The sequence below is a fragment of the Topomyia yanbarensis genome, chromosome 3 (genome assembly GCF_030247195.1).
Source record: "Topomyia yanbarensis strain Yona2022 chromosome 3, ASM3024719v1, whole genome shotgun sequence".
In the NCBI taxonomy this organism is placed as follows: Eukaryota; Metazoa; Arthropoda; class Insecta; order Diptera; family Culicidae; genus Topomyia; species Topomyia yanbarensis.
Window position 1 is genome coordinate 171,469,171 of NC_080672.1, and position 18,595 is coordinate 171,487,765.

General features: G+C 37.0%; 1 protein-coding gene across 2 annotated transcripts in view; it reads right to left on the bottom strand.

Annotated features, from left to right (window-relative positions):
• Nucleotides 1–18,595, bottom strand: part of LOC131688028 (uncharacterized) — a 338,374-nt gene that overhangs the window by 297,527 nt on the left and 22,252 nt on the right. The window lies entirely within an intron of this gene.

The following is an 18,595-nucleotide window of genomic DNA, read 5'->3' on the forward strand; positions in this document are numbered from 1 at the left end:
CGACGCACTCAAACCTGCTTGTGCCCCCGGATCAAAGTGCATCCAGGCAACTTAAAATTATTCGTTGGATATTTCTAGCGGTTGCAGAAGGCAAAATGAAATACACAAAAAATCCTGATCTATTATCATTTTTCGTTTAAGCAAAATAATATTCGACTAGTTTATATGGGTTCTGAAGCCGATATCCACTAATGACATGCTATAGCTTTTAAAGTATTGAAGATAGATACTCGGAGTCTTCAGTAAAGTTGTCCTCAGTAGTAAAAACTTAAAGCAAAGTCGATAAAAATATCTCACTTTTGGGGGAATTAATCTGCAAAAAATAGTATCAAAAGTAATTGCATATTACACCTATTAAATTCGCCGAAGATACTATTGACCTAAAATTAGCGATTTTCGTATTAAAAATTAAATGCAATGCACAAAATTCTGGTCTTATTTTTAGATATTGTTATACGTCCGCAATTGATGTTAAATATCTCTTTTGTGATCAATCCGATTTCTACAGTTCACAAACCGTCCGAAATGTATTCGTATAAGCTTTCTAATGGCCTACAAGAATATTTGCCTACATTGGTAATTTTGACAGTCGGGTCTTTTATTTAAAATTGGTTTGTATAAAATTGGTTCAGTGATTGCTGAGAAATGAGAGTTTTTGCCACAAGCATACACACACAGTCATTGTCCCAAATCGTCGAATCGAGTCGATTGGTATATAAGACTCGGCCCGAAGAAGTAAAACTTATTTTAGGCCTACGGAGAAAACCAGGACTAATCAAGCGTTTACGTCGACGTCCCAGGACACCAGGACGTTGCATATAATTGAAATATTATCTAGAGACGGACATAGCGGATTTGGTAAATCGATTGCCTTGTAAGCAGCTCTTCTAAGATTTGTTGCCGGTCCCCTCACATAAGGGAAGAAATTGTTCTAACTCTACAGAAGCGTCAAATGACCTTGAGCTTAAATCTTCTTTAATCGAAACCAAAAAAAAAACAAACAACAATTTAATTAACAAGTGTTAGGTTGAATATCTAGTTCACAAGAATAGAAGATACGAAAAAGATCTACAAAAAATTATGACACTGGATACTCCTTGTGTTAAAGTTTGCTTAAGACAAACATATAGAGGACGCCAGAGGCTCATTTTCAGTAAGGTAATTCAGGAATAGCGAAAGCGTACAGAAAACCATTTTTTTCGAGTAACTTTTACTGACAATATGAAAAATTCTCGACAGCTTTCCAACCCATGGAAACTAGAGACTTTCTAGCAAGAGAATCGTCATTACCAATTTAACTCATCTAAACGCATTTCTGCTAATTTTGATACATGCGCTTCTTCTTATTCAGGCTTTGACTAGAGGGCTGAGATGGAAACTTGATATAGCCGAAAGCTTACAAAGTAATTACTTACTTTGAACTGTTCAAAACCGTCACACTAGTAAATGAATCCTGCAACCGCATTCTTATCCGAATCGACCTACTCAATCGTTTATAGATCCACCCTCGGCCTCAAACAGTATCTATGTCCAGAACCACTGAGCGATTAGATTCCCCAAGAGCGATATCTTTACCTTTACCAAAACTAATGTGTATTTGAAATTCAAATGAACTTCGTTGCCCATCTTCTCGAGTCCCTCTCGCTAGCTACCGGACTAATGGCTATTGAAATCCGATATCGGAAGCGAAATATGTACGTATGTATTGCTTTCTGATGTTGCCACATTTCGTCAGCTCGTACCAGGAATGTGGGTTATTGGACAGAGAAACAGAGCGAATCGATTTCAAAGTCAACCGAGCTGTTTTACTATAAGGTCATATATGTGCATAGATGAAGAATAACATTTTCTCAGACGAAAAAGTTAGACATGTTCCAAAGGCTCCCTCGAGGGATTATCGACATCAAACAAATGTTTAGAAGCAAAATGATCACCAACTGAACCATCCTCCATCATCATTATTTGAATTTTTGATTTGGATAAATTTGCAAAAATTTAAATCAAGGATTTCCCTGATTGAATATTTACTTCAGATATAAATCGAAGGCGTTGAAAATTAAACACATTCCTGAGCACTCTCCAGTGCTTAAGGCGGTCTTCCGGCTGTGAGCTCCCATTTCGAGCGTTTTTTTCAGGATGGAATGCAACGAAACTACTCAAGATTTTTTATTGCTGTTTTTAATTTTGTTAGTCCACTCTTCTGCTTACTATTTTGAAATTTAAAGTATTTATTTGTATGCAATCTACTATTTCAGGTACAATCTACCTAGTACATAATACAAGCTATGTTTTGGTTACTGTAAAATGGGGGGAACATTAATCACTTTTTCAAAAGGTTTTTCGAATAACTATTTTCAGTTCAAGTAGATGTAACTGTTTGTCGTTTTGAAATATGTACTGGTACCCATAGGTTGAAAATGAATCATTTCGTAAAATGTCATAATTGCGCATAGCGAAACGATGCTAGCGTTCAACTAAAAATGTTAATTTCTGTATGTACTTCGTGTGTGGAAAGTGAAATATTTAGTTTGTATCAATGGTCCCCAAAGAAGATATAAATTGTTGGCCGGGAGGCATAGGACCGTCCCTAATATGGAATTTGATTTTAGAAAGTGTTGGTGAAAAGTGTTATGAAGTAAAATTTCGATAATCGGAAATTATAAATAATAAAAATACCACATGAAAAGAAGACCAATTAGGAGTAGCAACATATTCGGTATTTGTGATCAGGACAGTTACACACATGATACCAACAAGAGACTATTAGTTGCTCTGTTTGATCTGCCGTCTTTTGGGATTGCTTCTGCGTGCTGGTGTGAAGCCCAGACGGCAGTTCGGAAGTCCCTCACCGACTGTTAGGAGACCCACGTGTACCGGCATTCCGCCAAAAGTTGTGAAGGCACCACGTAGTTCCCGGTGAGATTTTTCCATGTTATTTTGATTATATTGTTTTCAGGAGAGCTGCGCATGCATTGGTAATTTTATTAGTATTGATATAACCCCAATATAGGCTTATATGCATTCGATTCGCCTTTTGTTATCTCCGTCATCTATGAAAACTATTTCGGTTCCGAGCGTTTTCAATAAGTAGATGATAGGACTATTATCAAAATAAAAACGCTTGTAAGGACGTAGCCAGGTGTGCGGAAATAAGCGGGTCTATGTCATTGCAGATCGTGGCGAAAACTGATATGACAATAGATATGCTCAATTCTGCAACACCACCCTACGATTTGTGCAGGTGTTCATGCTATGCTATGCTATGCTATGGTACCCATAGGTTGAAAATGTTCAAATTGTTGGGAATATTATTCCGTTAATTACTTTATAGTAAATTTTCATTCAAATTTTTCGTTGTTTTCGGGGTAACTTTGATCAGCAAAATAAGTGTATCGAAATGAGAGACAACGCTCGAAATGTTGTGTAAATTGCATATCCGATATTGTGTTGTCTCGTAAGAAAACAAAATTGCCTAGAAGGGTACAGCCGACTTTAATCCAACTTTTTCGGGAAAATAGTTGAAATTACATACTTAACAACAAAAATCTTGGATTTTTAAAATGAATTGTTGGACAAAAAGTTTGGAGTTAAAGATGAATGAGTTCATTGATATACAAGGAATTGTTTTAACAGATTGAAATGATGCATAAGAGTTGTATCATTCCAAGGCTAATCATTCACCAATTAAAGTGTCCTAGAATATTCAGTTTTTAAATTTAGACAATAACAGAAAAAAAGTAAATAAATACACCCGTAAATACTAGATCATTATGAAATACAACAATGTAAGGAAAAAAGCAAACAATAAAGTGATTTCAGTGTTAGTTTTAGACAAATTACTAGTATAGTTAAAATTAGTCTTAAGGATTTTTGTAACGTGCTATGTAAAAAAAGAAACTGGCGTAAAAAGCTTTTGCAAATACCGTGTCAAATAAACGTATGGAAAAAAAAGAGTTGTATCATTTTCAATTTGAGTTTTTCATTATAGGTTGATTAAATGACGAAATAATCGTTGCCGATAGATGCTGAACATGTATTTTGTTCCGATGTTTTTGTTAGAGAGAATAACCTTATCGTACATTACTGGAAAAAAGTCTCATTTGATCAAACTTACCCCGGCGATCAAAGATACCCCGTTTTACGTTAGTAATTTCTGGTTCCACCTATGACCGAGGGTGTCAACACTAACATTTCATAGAAGTGAGATAGAATATCGAAATGTTTGGAAGAATTACTGCAAAACGCCTTTTCTACAATCTACATAATCTCCATTTCTCTCGTTTGAAAAGTTAGTGTTGGCGCCCTCTAAGCGGGAACATGTGGAACTAACATGTTCTAACCAAAATATGACTCGTATTTTTTAATATAATTCTTCTAAACATGCTATTGAGTTAAACCTTACCATCGTTTTCCAAAAATGTTTAGTTCGTGGAAATTGAGCCTACGCAAAACTCACTCATACGTCACCGCGTTAAAAGTTTTTTAATAAAGCCGTATTGACTAGCAGTCTTCAACAAAGTTGTAGACAATGTAATTATCTTTCTTATATTTACTTACAGTAATAATAGAGTAAGAGGATACAATACGCCCCACCAGGGAAAAACACCCTACTTCTATTCCCGGGATTCTTGAATTATCTGAAACGTAAAAATGGCTGATAAAAGTGTCATTTCATGAAATCAACGTACTAGGTAAGTTTGGCATTTTGAATATGCTGCAAAACAACAATATACACAAAAGTTTCAAAAGAGCCATGTCGTTGTAAGTTTTCACTAACATTTCATTATTAGAAAGAGTCGGATTGGCTAAAACTATTTCTAGCAACATATTAGAATATTAAAGTTCCTCTCTTAGTTTTTGGAATGACTGGAAACTATGTGTGCGTGTAGAATTATTCATGTCTTTACAACAGTTCATCACCGGAAAAAGCCCCATTAAGTTCTGGATGATATGCCCCATTATTGGCACAACCTCAAAGTAACTATTGAGCCAATTATAAGCTTTAAATAACAGTAATACTGATATTCTTTATGTAAATCAAATTTTCATACAATGTGTGACCCTCTTTAGCACGATAAAATTTCAATAATTCGATTAGGGCATATAACCCTTTTGTTGTGGAGCATAATACGCTGAAACTGGAGGCATTTTGCCCTGTGTGAGCGATGAAACTACAACCTAAGCTTCTTTGAAAAATGTGGAATAACATTTTTATTTTCATTCTTTCATCAAAAACCTAAGTGAAAACTATTTTCTCATTTATTTAGCAATAAATTAGACTAGTTGCGGCAGAGATCTTAGTGCCCAACGCTGAAATATAGCTATTTCTGCTTAAGAGGGGCATTTAAGACCCCCAATGTACCCTACAATGCACACAGTACCACCTAGTGGTGAAAACACTCGAAAAAACTCGTGGATTTTCTCCACGTAAATGGTTGAAAATGCAAACTTCAGGCACGTTGTTCCGGTAGCTAGACTTCTCCAATTTGCTTGGGAGCAAGTACTCTTGGTGGGACTAGGAATCGACTCAAAAGTGGGCGGATAGGGGTCATTTTTTTCTTGTCACTCCAGGGTAACAAAGAACACCACCATATCAAGAAAACAAGAAGCAATGAACAGACAGTGCCCAGCGTACTGGTGCACTCGGTACACTCCGCGCCAGCTATACCTTAGAGCTAAAAGACACGCTCAGCGAACTAAAACCGATGTGGACAACATGGAGCGAATTATAGCGTTCTTCGTGCCAAGAGTCACTGAGATAAAGTGAAGCAAATCGACTTGCTTTAAAGAGAAAATCTATTACCGTAGAAAGATTTTTCCCGGCCACGAGACAACATTATGACTAATTACACCGTACGGCGAAGTAAGGCGGGACAACGCCGAAGTGATGCAGGACTTCAACGAGAAACTGGCGAAGGGCCTAAGGGAGAAGAAAGCGCCCGGACTAGATGGAATCCCCAACGTCGCACTCAGAGTGGGAATCCAGGTTTAGATATGTTAATGCTCTGCTGAAATGATCTCAATCGACTTCCTATTGGATGATAGCGAATGCTATGAGATGAAGGGGATCAGGAGAATACGGAAAACACTGAGAGCTGACTCAGTGCCCAAATGGCAGCAAGATTAGGACTCATACCAGTTCCTTTGACCTGGGTAAATAGGAAGCATCGAGAAGTTTTCTTTTACCTATCGCAGTTCCTGTACGGCCATGGATGCGTAAAGCAGTACCATCGTCGGTTGGACACGCGGCATCACCCTTCTGTTCAGAGTGTGTAGATATCGAGGATACACTGGAGCGTGATTTACCTTCGTTTAGCGTAAAGAATATCATCACTGAGATGTGTCGAGACGAGGGCACATAGAATACTGTCAGCGATCAGTGACGAAAAATTGTTTGCAAACTTGACAGATCTTTACACAAGCCGGAAATTTTGCATAAGAAGCCGCAAGCATTCAACAGGTTTAGATCTATGCTGTACCAAAACGCGATTTCCAAAAATCTATAAAAAATCTACATGAAATCATACCATTCTACTAGTGGTATAGTAACACCATGCCTTAAATGCAATTAAATCAATTTCGAAAATAAATTTTCAGAAACCGGCTTAGACTGGCGACCCTTCATATAATATTGCGATTTTCAAAAAGCCTAATATTATAAGCACAAAACCGGCTAAATTAGGTCTATGATGTTTTCATAGTATTTTATGGATGCTAAAAGCCCTTTCTTTGAACACAGCGTATGCACTTCTTTATTGGACTATAAAAGTAAAATATCGTTTCAAAACCATTAACCAAAAAACACTCTTATAATATAATCATCAAAAGTTCCTAGACGCGTCGATACAACATTTCCAACCAAGTAACCCAATGATAGGAACGTATTTAAGCTTTTATTTCAGCGAGCCTGATTTTTTCTTATGATGTTATTCTACAAGAGACACCGTGGCCTGTGAAGAAAGCTTTTTATCATTTTAAGTAGCTAGCGTTTGTTTTAGCTCCCATTTAGATATGAAGCATCAATTAGCAGGCCAAGTAGGTAATCGGAATTCTCATTTACACGAAGATAACAGCCAATTAGCACTTGTCAGAGGAGTGTCCACTTGATATGAGATGCTTCTCTGGTCCGAACTTTTTGCTTCATTTTTCCTGAAAGGCTATTTATCGTAGAGTCGCCCCTGGTTTGATTACACGTGTCAGCGAGTTGATTGAAACGATGTTTATAGAATAAGGGTGTGTATTCGGATTCACAATAGACACGTGTACTACACGTGTCAGTAAAGGTATGAAAAACACTAGATAAGAAGTGCGTAGCAAATAGAGTATCTAATAGACAAGGTGCCAGTGGGTGTTTTCAGAGTCAGTTTTGCAAAAATAAATATGTATTTGCACCTGTAAAACTTGTCATACTTTTGGTCATTATCACCCATGCTGTTGCAGTTATTTGTTTTCTGCTGCTAGTGGTTGATGTTTACTTCATTCTTTTTTGTTTAGTTTTCTTTTATACTATTTGCACTTTTGTGGACAGTTATGATTACTGTTCTGTATTTGCTGCGAATTATTGCAACACAGTAAATCTACTATCAAATCTCATGCATGCATGCAAGTCGATAAAAACTCATGGAAGTTTTAAATATGTATTCAGCAGAGTTTAAAGGATATATTATTAGAAGTTGTTTAGTAAAATTCTCGACACTTCGTACTACCCATAAAATATTTGTTCTGTCGTATTCGATATTTTTATTATTTATTATTTCGTTATTATTAACAACATAAACAAACCAAGAAATAAGGCCGGGTCACAGTGTGTTTCGTTCAAAACACTATGTCAATAATATCTTCGGAGGATTATATGAATATAAAAAAACCCGTTTTTAAGACTACATCCATAAGTGACGTAAATTTTTTTAGTGATTTTTAACATCCCCCTCCCCCATCCTAGCATTTTGTCACAAAACCTCCAAATACCCCCTGATAATGACGTAGCTTGACAGTAATCCTCCCCCTAAAGCTGAGTATGTATTGTTCGAGAGTTCGTTAAGAAAAAAAACTATTCGTTTTAACTACGTACATGTTCAAGATTTTTCCATTGAAATTAGAGAAACTTGAAATCGTAAAAAATAAAACAATCGAAGCATGAACCATACAGTACAGGAACCAAATAATTTGCTCACATTTTTATTTTGGAATCATATACAGGAAAACACTTACGAATTGAAATTGGCATCTCTCTTTACTTACAAGTAATGAATTAATAGGTAGGTCTTAGCAGTTAGATGAAACGGGTAAGATTGTCGTGACATCAGGCCAAGTCCTATCCTCTCTTAAAAAGCTACGTAGTATAATATGACCCCCTGTCGTCACACATCATCGCAAAATACAAAACACTCCCTCCCCCATATAATGCTACGTCATTTATAGATGGACCCTTATATTTTGTTTTCATAGATTAATCTTCCTAAAAATACATTTGAGCAAATATAATGAGACGATGTCTTCTGGAAATTTGTAATCTTTTGCCACTACTTTTATGAAGTATCCAACTTTAATATTAATAAAGACATAGCAGATTAATTGTGGATGACCACTGGATGACACAATTCAATACAATAATTCATCAAGGCTAACAATTTCGCCCGGGTGTTGGTTGTCAATAATATCTTCCTTGGGGTATCAAAAAATCTTCTCAAATCGTTCCATTGCAGAAAAAATTGTTTCCAAAATCCTAAATAACTATCTATCTAGGATACTTAGGGGAGCCCGGGGCTAGTTGGCGCTTGGGATAAGTTAGCGGAATCCCCTTTTCTCCGTTTCTTTCAGACATATAGCGCTGCCACTTTTTGTGTACCGTAAACCGGGGTGACATTGATCACTTTTCGAAGTAATCATTATATACTTTTAGACGCTACACATTTTTTCAAGTTTAGTAGTTTTAAACCATGTACTGATGTATGGGGAACAAGATTGGATAGTTTTACCTGAAATTGTCCGCTGACATCTATTTTTCCAAAAATGATTTCAAGTTGAAGTCTGTTTTCGTATTCTGGGGTGACTTTGACAATCTGCATGTTCACCCACATTAAGTTATTGATGTCAATGTTTTTCATTCAAATGTTTGTTTAAACTAAGTCTGGAAAGATACTCATTGTTAAATAGGCGTTAATTGATATTATACAAAGTATTTAAATGTACTATAAAATTCGAGCAATCAAAATTCGTAAAATTTGCTTCCAACTAGAATAAAAGATTCTGAAAACCTTGAAAACTGCTATAACTGTTTATTTCAGTGCTTGATCAATATACAAAAAGTTTCATCCATTTTAACACGTTGGAATATTGAACAATAAACAAATGTTGTGAATTTTAGTTTAAAATAATTTGAAATAATTGCCAACTAGTTTCACAAAAAATGTATTTAAAATAAACAAACTCATAAAAGTAAATTAGGCACATCCCACTCTAAAGGAAAATAAAAACTCGCTTGTAATTTATTACTCTTGCTCAAATCTGAGATTTATTTTTTTTATAAAAAATAGACACTTTACGAAGCTTCGTAAAAATAAGGCAAAGTTAAATTTCGGTTTTTTGTAGTTTTTGTACCCAAAAACCGAACAATATACTTAAAAAGAATAACAAATCAGTATTTTATAAGATTAGAGTAAAAATCATTTCAAATTAAAATGATTCGGTCGACTATTCTGGTTTAATAAGCGATCTACGGAAAAAGTTTCGAGTGATCAAAGTCACCCCGATGATCAAAGTCACACCGGTTTACGGCACCTCAAATTATGTAAAACCCATTTTCCAATGTGTTTTTGTTGTAAAACGTTTTGTTTTGCAGAAGTTGTGGCCTATATTGTGTTTTCGAGCATACCAAGTAAATTTTCTAAATTTTAAACACTTTGTGTTATTTAGGGCGTTTTTCTATCTATTTTCCGAAAGAATATATTCTTCGATAGCGCATGAAAAGAGCTTTCTGTATTAGTATAGATATTGCATCTAACCTCAAACAACAGTTATTCTTTAAATATTGTTATATAAAATATGCGGCTGAAGTAAGCTGGGGAGGCTGCACGCGGGACAAGTTGGTGGTACTATTTACAGTGCTAAAGTAGTCATCAAATAAATATTTTTATTTCTAAAATTCACTCCAAAGTTTTTTCTGGTGTAGCTCGTCAATGCAGGAGACATTTACTTCGGCCAATCACCTGAAGAATTTCGAAAATTTGCTTTAGAATATGGAATACACGTCAATGCCAAAATGCCGGGGTATTGAGACTGAAATATATTAGCAAATTTCGGTTAATATACAGTTTTCTAGAAATGACATTCAGCACGTTCGAAAGTAATTGAATCTCCATTTAATTGCTTAGTTTTTAGTGTATTATAATGAAGACAATCCATCAAGCACTTTATAAAATTCAGAGATTGCTAACAGTGCTCTGACGGCGCCGGTGGTTGAGTGGTAAGCGTGAACGCCACTCATTCCAGTTGGCCTGGGTTCAATTCCAGCCGAGGTCGTTGAGATTTTTCTGAGGTGAAAAAATATGTGGTCACGTCTTCATTCGGAAGGGAAGTAAAGCTGTTGGTCCCCGGTTCATGAAACTTGGTGGAATGCGCAGTAGTATATACGGCCTCTAGCAAAAGCAAGTATCGGACTAACAATTCCTTTCCTTTCCTTCTACGTTCGAGCCTGGCCGGCGCCGGTATTGATCAAGATTACCAGGAGTTGCACATTGAAAGATGTTTCGCTAATCCCAAGCATAATTATCTACTGATTCCCTGTGCAGCTTCAGCTAGTCCCGATCGATATCGGAGTAGCATCCAGGGGTGGTCGCACAAGCTCAAGCTCAAGCTCAGAGATTGCCAATAGTGCTCTTTCATGCCACGTGTTCTATTTTGCAAAATCTACCTCATCGAAGCGGTAAAACTTAAAACACCGCCAACTAGCCCCGGTTTCCCTTATATTAGGTATAAAATATACCTAATCATCCCATCGATTTTGTTCGATGGACTTCATGAATTACCAAAATCGCGACTAAGCTCATGATTTCAGGAACATCGGAACTGCCGGCTCTTTTAGTTGATATAGTTTATGTAAACCAGCGCATTATGAACAAGTTTAGTACCACTAGTAACCCAAAAACAAAACATGCGAATGTAACACCATGTATATTTTTGGCGCGAACTAGTTTTTTTGGAAACGCAAATAATTTCATAAATACAAGATTTAATATTAATGTTTACGAAATCCTGATTTTCTTTAGGAGTTTTGAACGATTTTTTTCGTGCGATTATCTCGTACTGATCATTGTCGATCTAATATTATCCCAGTGTGAACCAGAGTTTCACCCACAGCCAAACTCTCGTAAGTATTAACACCAAGAATCCTTTTAATATCCAATCGCGTTCCAGCTGAGCTTCCTGTGCACGTCCAACCACCTCATTGGATTCCCAACCTATCGATGACTGTAGAGCGGGAGATGCTGTGTGGTTTTAGCCAGATTACATGCGTTGGTTGACATGAACATTCGAATTGTCGTTTATCGGTTTTTTCTAGTGTGTCGTACGGCATTTAGGGCTGTACTGAAACCAGGATTAACGAAAATACTCCCTGTAGTCAAATATTCTATCCGTCGTAGTTTGTATTCCGCTTGGTTCGATTCAGATCTAAAAGTATTAGACGTTGTGTGGAGGAGAGGTATTTCTGCTTGAAACATCGCAGGTTTTGTTTTGATTGCTCCTGTGTTGGGCAACTCTACCATTAGGGGAAGATGGGGTAAAACGCACCCCCGAGGTAACATAAATCGGAAGTCCTTCTTGGTTAACTTACACTATCAAAGTTTGATAACCGCACATCAATAGCAACTCGAGAAATAAACAAAAAACAATAACGTGCTTTTCTCATGTAATTATTGTGGCTCGTGCAGCAAGGATTTTCAGCTCTTATAAATGCTGTTTTACTATTATATCAGTGCATTCCAGTTCTATTAATACCGTTGCTCATTATTCTATCGCACTATATATGAAAAATCTACTAAATAGTTCACTTTTTGCTAAATTTATACCTCTGCTCCATCGGAGGCAAAATGCCCTCTTCTTTGATGTTGCTGATTTTTTAATCGAAAACAAAAAAATCGTTCTGAAAACATGCTAATTGCATAACCTAAGGCTATTTAATGGCACACTTTTGTGATATCCCGTCAGAAAACAAAACTATTTGCTTGTTCACCGAGCATTCTGCCCCACTGTTGCGGTGCATCCTGCCCCGTTGTTGGAGTGCATTATGCCCCGTTGTTGTGGTGCATTTTGCCCCCGCACAGATGCGTTTTGCCCCGCTTATTTTTAAAAAGGTAATTTTCAATGATTTTGAAAAATTGAATATTTTTCATGTTTTTGAATACTTTACAAAGCGTTATGATTGTGATTACAAAGGAAAATGTTGGCTAAACGATATCATTAATTAAATTCTCCCAATTGATGTTCTATAGCTGAGTTATGATCATATTTCCTTAGGGGTGCGTTTTACCCCATCTTCCCCTATAGACCTCAAAATTTGTATTTTCAATATTTCAATTCAATTTCTTGGATGAAGCAATGAAATGAAACGACGCAATGGTATTTCTTGGAGATTACCGCGGTGCCACGTTTTTTTTATTTTGATTATAAAGGTTCTAACCTTAGGGTCATTCGCCTCATTATCGGGTTAGAGAAATCTCTTTGGAAAAATTTCTATCCGTTTGTGCGGGGTTAGTAATCGAACCCAGGTGAGCTGCGTACAAGGTACTTGATATACCAACTACGCTATGCCCGTCCTTAAATATACGGGCTTGTTTGCAATGTTCAAAAAAAATTACTTTTGGCATGGAATTGTCAGCGCAGAAACAAAAAAATGTGTGCGCACTGTTTTGGGTATATTATTGAAAATTATTCGAGATCGACCAAAAGTCTTTGATAAAATATTACCTTTCCAATTTATCGAATTGCTTTTAAATACATCGCTACACGTCGAAAAATCATTTCCTTCAAGCTTTAATTAAGCTCAAACTACTACGTTTGGGAAATGTCTGCGTGATGAATAGCGAAGGGGTATTTATAAAAGGCATCATACCTCCATAGCAAATATTTTACTATCATCAACAAACACATGTATTTCTATATGTACCAACTGTGCCAAGAAACCAAGAAAATTACATCAGACCTTCAACCCAATTAAATTTATGGTGTTTCTCCTGAAAGCATATATAGTTGAACTGGTATTAGTTGTGATAATATTTATGAAACGGTAACCCCTCAATCGACGCTGCGAATGTGGGCAGTTGGTAATTTGCGAATTTACCTACCCCAGCGAACGAGAGAATCTCTCTGCCAAACGAAATTGATAAAATTAAATGGGTTATTGATTCACTCCCATTTGTCGGATGGGAACTACTGTTTTTGAATCAATTTATCTTGATTCTATTACCGGTTGAACACTCCAGCTAAGTGCATTGTTCAATTTAGTAGGACAAAAATATAAACAATCCCAATCTGCATCGTTCCGGTGGAGCCTGAAGCTTATTCGTACAAACTGGAAGCCCATTCGCATTTTGTCTGGATGCTCACTTCATGTGGATAGTGTTAGTGTCGAAAACGGAACTATATATAGGTATGGCTTTAAATAGAATCCCGCTGGCAGTGTTCTAGGTATCAGTACAAGTCAATGAAAGTCAAATCTTCTAGAGCGTAAGGCCAGGGAGTCGACTTTTGGTAGTGGGTATTTGCTCGATTCGTTTATAACCTAACCAATTTGTATCGTCCTTTTTGCCGATTTCAACTAGTAACAGTGATCAAAAATTTTGATAAAAAAAATCCTTGAAGAAATCAGATAACACAAAGCGTGCATTAGTTAAAAAGCGTAGGTTGAACGAATGTTTTGAAAGGGTTGCAATATAATTGGCGAATTACGTATTTACGTAGAAAAATGGATAGGGGGTGATGCCAGCCTTGCAAAACTGACTCAGACATTACTAAATTTTAATAACTTCTACTAAAGTTGGATTTAATCGACAAACTTGAGAGCAATAAAATCATTTTCACATGTAGTGATAAACCGATGCGTACAGGGCCACCTAGTGGTGGAAAAGTGGATTTTCGTGATGCAGTATCACCAAATAAGATGCATACAACGATCGTAGTCAGCAAAGAGAAGAAACATATCAAAATAAATATTCGATCGTGAACTTCAAGATTACAATAGCTATGATAATATGTATCGGCGAAAGCGACAATTAACCCTCCGGCACTTGCGCCGTTGTATTTTGTGCAACACCTTTAGAAAATCTATCGAAATCTTCCTTCAGCACCAGCGGCTGCTCATTCGGGGAGCCATTCGCGCGAGGGCCGGAGGATTAAGGAAACAAACTGGATGGCCCTCAAGCGTTATCAGGCGATATTGGAAATGCTTCGTAGCCGAAGAAAAGAAGATCCGCTCCGAAAGGCAAATTCTCGCATCGAGCCATGTCAAACAAACGAATTTAAGCAAAATTGCGATGATTTAAATGTACAATGGAACATTGTACTCAATTATGAACATTTAATTGCATGGAACAAAATGACGGTGCCTCGTTTTCGTTGCAAGGCAAGATTGTTTTCTTGTATAGAATGACGAGGTGAGATGAACATGCGCGAAAAACGCGCGATTTCCTATTAGTCAAGCCAGGTTCGTCTTAAGATTACGCGGGACTCCTGTGCACAATTGAACAAGTATAAATTGCTCGAGTATGAGTATGATCAAAAAATTATTAAAAACCTTTTTCTAACCCCCTAGTGGTACAATTGTGCCTTTCTCATTTCTGCAAACTATGATTCCATGGCTGGATATGTTCAATATAATTGTGGAAATGTCTATTACATTCATAGAACACTTTGCCGTCAAAAACGGAATGGCTCGCCAGCCACGAACTTGTTGAGATACGCGTCGATGGTGAAACACTTGAAACAAAAAATATAATCTTTAATTTGCACCCATTTTAATAAGTTTTGCTTCATTTTGATAGTGGTGGTAGTGGTATGATAGTGGTAACAGTTTAAATGAAAAATTGCTGTGTAGCCGCACTTTTCAACCCGTAACTCCGGAACTGGAATCCCGATCGAACCGAAATCGATAGCAGCCGATGGGAAGGTAGTACCTTTCATTCAAGAGTAAGTTTGTGCGAATCGGTCCAGCCATCTCTCAGCAACAGAGGCAATATTATTTGCCACATAGGCACATACACACAAAAATTTTCCAATCTTGTCAAACTGAGTTGACTCTCCGGAACTCGGTTTAAAAGTCAATGTTTAGAGCTCAATGTATGAAATCATAAAAATTGCCACGTGTTACCAAGACACACGCACACCCTAAATCGATACTACATTTAAATTGCACGTAAACAGAAAAAACAAAATAAGCCGAAAATCGAAATCTATTCCTATCGATGTTCTCAAGACATAAATTGTTCAAAATTGTATCATATTTCTTACACATAGTTGGGTATTACTAAATTAAATATCTCGATGTATCAAATCTGATCAGATGCGTTCAATAGGTACACATTTATCGGTCATTGGTGCTGGTAAAGAAAACGTCTTGACTGCAACATTATACAACTCCATCTAGACTTTATAGAACGCATTTCTTCTCAGGAAAATGCTTTTTCCATCGGTTTATTCTTAATAACGGTGCGTGTCGTGTATTTTTTACGTTTACGAATGTTAACTGAGTCGTTGTGCTACTGTATGAGTAATAGTCTTGCATAAACGATCATCACCAAAGATAAATTAGCCACATTAAGTTCAGTATCTGCAGAGTAAAACTACCAGTGCCATAATCACTCACCACTACCTACGTATACTGCTGAAACAAACGACCACAATACTAGGTACTGATCACCCGATTGCTGCTGTGAGTGAACTGTCCGGTCAAAAAGGAAAAATGATCTGCAAGCAATGTTTGTTAAATATAGAATCGGACGAAAATTCTGTTATATCTGTAAAGGCTTTTGCTCCGACGAGTATCACGCTGAATGTGTTGCACTCACGGTAGAAGAGGCACTAAGCTGTACACAACAGCGGAACATCTTATGGATGTGCACTAGGGTGACAGGAAAAAATGACCCCTATCGGCCCACCTCTGAGTCGATTCCTAGTCCCACCAGGAGTACTTGCACCAAATTTGAAGCAAATCGGACAAGTCTAACTACCGAACCAACGGGCCTGAAGTTTGTATGGGAATTTTCAACAATTTACATGGAGAAAACCCACCAGCACGCATTTTCGCCGCTAGGTGGCACTGTATGCATCGTATTATCACTGTAAGTGAAAATAAGAAGGATAATTGAATTGTATACAACATAGTCGAAGACTGCAAGTAAATCCGACTTTGTTAAAAGAAGTTATTAAACTTTTGACGAAGTGATGTCTGAGTCAGTTTTGCATGGGGCCTAATAGTGCATGGTTGTGTATCAGTACTCGATTCACACGAACTAAACATTTTTGTGAAATAATCGTTAGGTTTAGCTCAATGGTATGTTCAGAAAAATTATAGTAAATAATACGAGTCATGCTTTGATTAGAAAATTTTAGTTCCACCTGTTACCGCATAGAGGGCGCCAACACTAACTTTTCAACGGAGAGAGATAGAAATTTGGTGTCTTCTACAAAGTTATAGAACAGGCATTTTTCAGTATTTCTTCTGAACATCTTGATACTCTATCTCTCTTCTATGAAAAGTTAGTAGTGGCGCCCTCTATGCGGTCACAGGTGGAGCTAAAATTTTCTAACCAGAACATAAGTCGTATTATTTACTATAATTCTTGTAAACATACTATTCAGCTAAATCTAACCATTATTTCATAAAAATATATAGTTCGCGGGACTCGAGTACTGATACACAACCATGCACTGCTAGGCCCCATGCAAAACTGACTCAGACATCACTTCGTTAAAAGTTTAATAACTTCTTTTAACATAGCCGGATTTACTAGCAGTCTTCGACAAAGTTGTAGACAATTAAAATATCTTTCTTATTTTCACTTATAGTGATAATACGATGTATACAGTGCCACCTAGCGGCGAAAATAAGAGCTAGTTAGTTTTCTCCATGTAAATTGTTGAAAAATCTCATATAAACTTCAGGCACGTTGGTCCGGTAGCTAGACTTGTCAGATTTTCTTCAAATTTGATGCAAGTACTCCTGGTGGGACTAGGAATCCAATCAAGGGTGGGCCGATAGGGGTCATTTTTTCCTGTCCCTCTAGTCTTCCTGAGCCGATTGAGTTTTCAAAAATTCATCATTTTTCTGGGCAGTCTAATGTGCACTAGAGTGACAGGAAAAAATGACCCCTATCGGCCCACCCCTGAGTCGATTCCTAGTCCCACAAGGAGTACTTGTTCCAAATTTGAAGCAAATCGGACAAGTCTAGCTACCGGACCAACGTGCCTGAAGTTTATATGAGATTTTTCGACAATTTACATGGAGAAAACCCACTAACTCGCTTTTTTGCCGCTATGTTGTACTTTATGCATCGTCTTATCACTGTAAGTGAAAATAAGACAGATAATTTAATTGTCTACAACTTTGTCAAAGACTGCTTGTCAATCCGGCTTTGTTAAAAGAAGTTATTAAACTTTCAACGAAGTGATGTCTGAGTCAGTTTTCTATGGGGCCTAGCAGTGACAACCATGCACTGTCAGTACTCGATTCCCACGAACTAAACATTTTTGTGAAATAAACGTTAGATTTAGCTCAATAGTATGTTCAGAAGAGTTGTAGTAAATAATACGAGTCATATTTTGGTTAGAAAATTTAAGTTCCACATTGTACCGCATAGAGGACGCCAACACTAATTTTTCAACGGAAACAGAAAGATATTAGGTGTCTTCTACAAAGTTGTAGAGCAGACATTTTTAAATTCTTCCGAACATTTCGATATTCTATCTCTCTTCTATGAAAAGTTAGTGCTGGCGCCCTCTATGCGGTCGTAGTTGGAACTAAATTTTTTCTACCAAAACATGACTCGTATTATTTACTACAACTCTTCTGAACATACTATTGAGCTAAATCTAACGGTTATTTCACAAAAATGTATAGTTCGTGAGAATCGAGTACTGATACACAACCATGCACAAACAGGCCCCATAGAAAACTGACTCAGACATCACTTCGTCAAAAGTTTAATAACTTCTTTTAACAAAGCCGGATTGACAAGCAGTCTTTGACAAAGTTGTAGACAAATAAATTATCTTTCTTATTTTCACTTACAGTGATAATACGATGCATAAAGTGCCACCTAGCGGCAAAAATGCGAGTTAGTGAGTTCATGTAAATGTCGAAAAATCTTACACAAACTTCAGGCACGTTGGTCCGGTAGCTAGACTTGTCAGATTTTCTTCAAATTTGATGCAAGTACTCCTGGTGGGACTAGGAATCCAATCAAGGGTGGGCCGATAGGGGTCATTTTTTCCTGTCCCTCTAGTCTTCCTGGGCCGATTGAGTTTTCAAAAATTAATTATTTTCCTGGGCAGTCTAATGTGCACGCCTTGCACCGACTTCATGATCGATGTCGTCACTTTA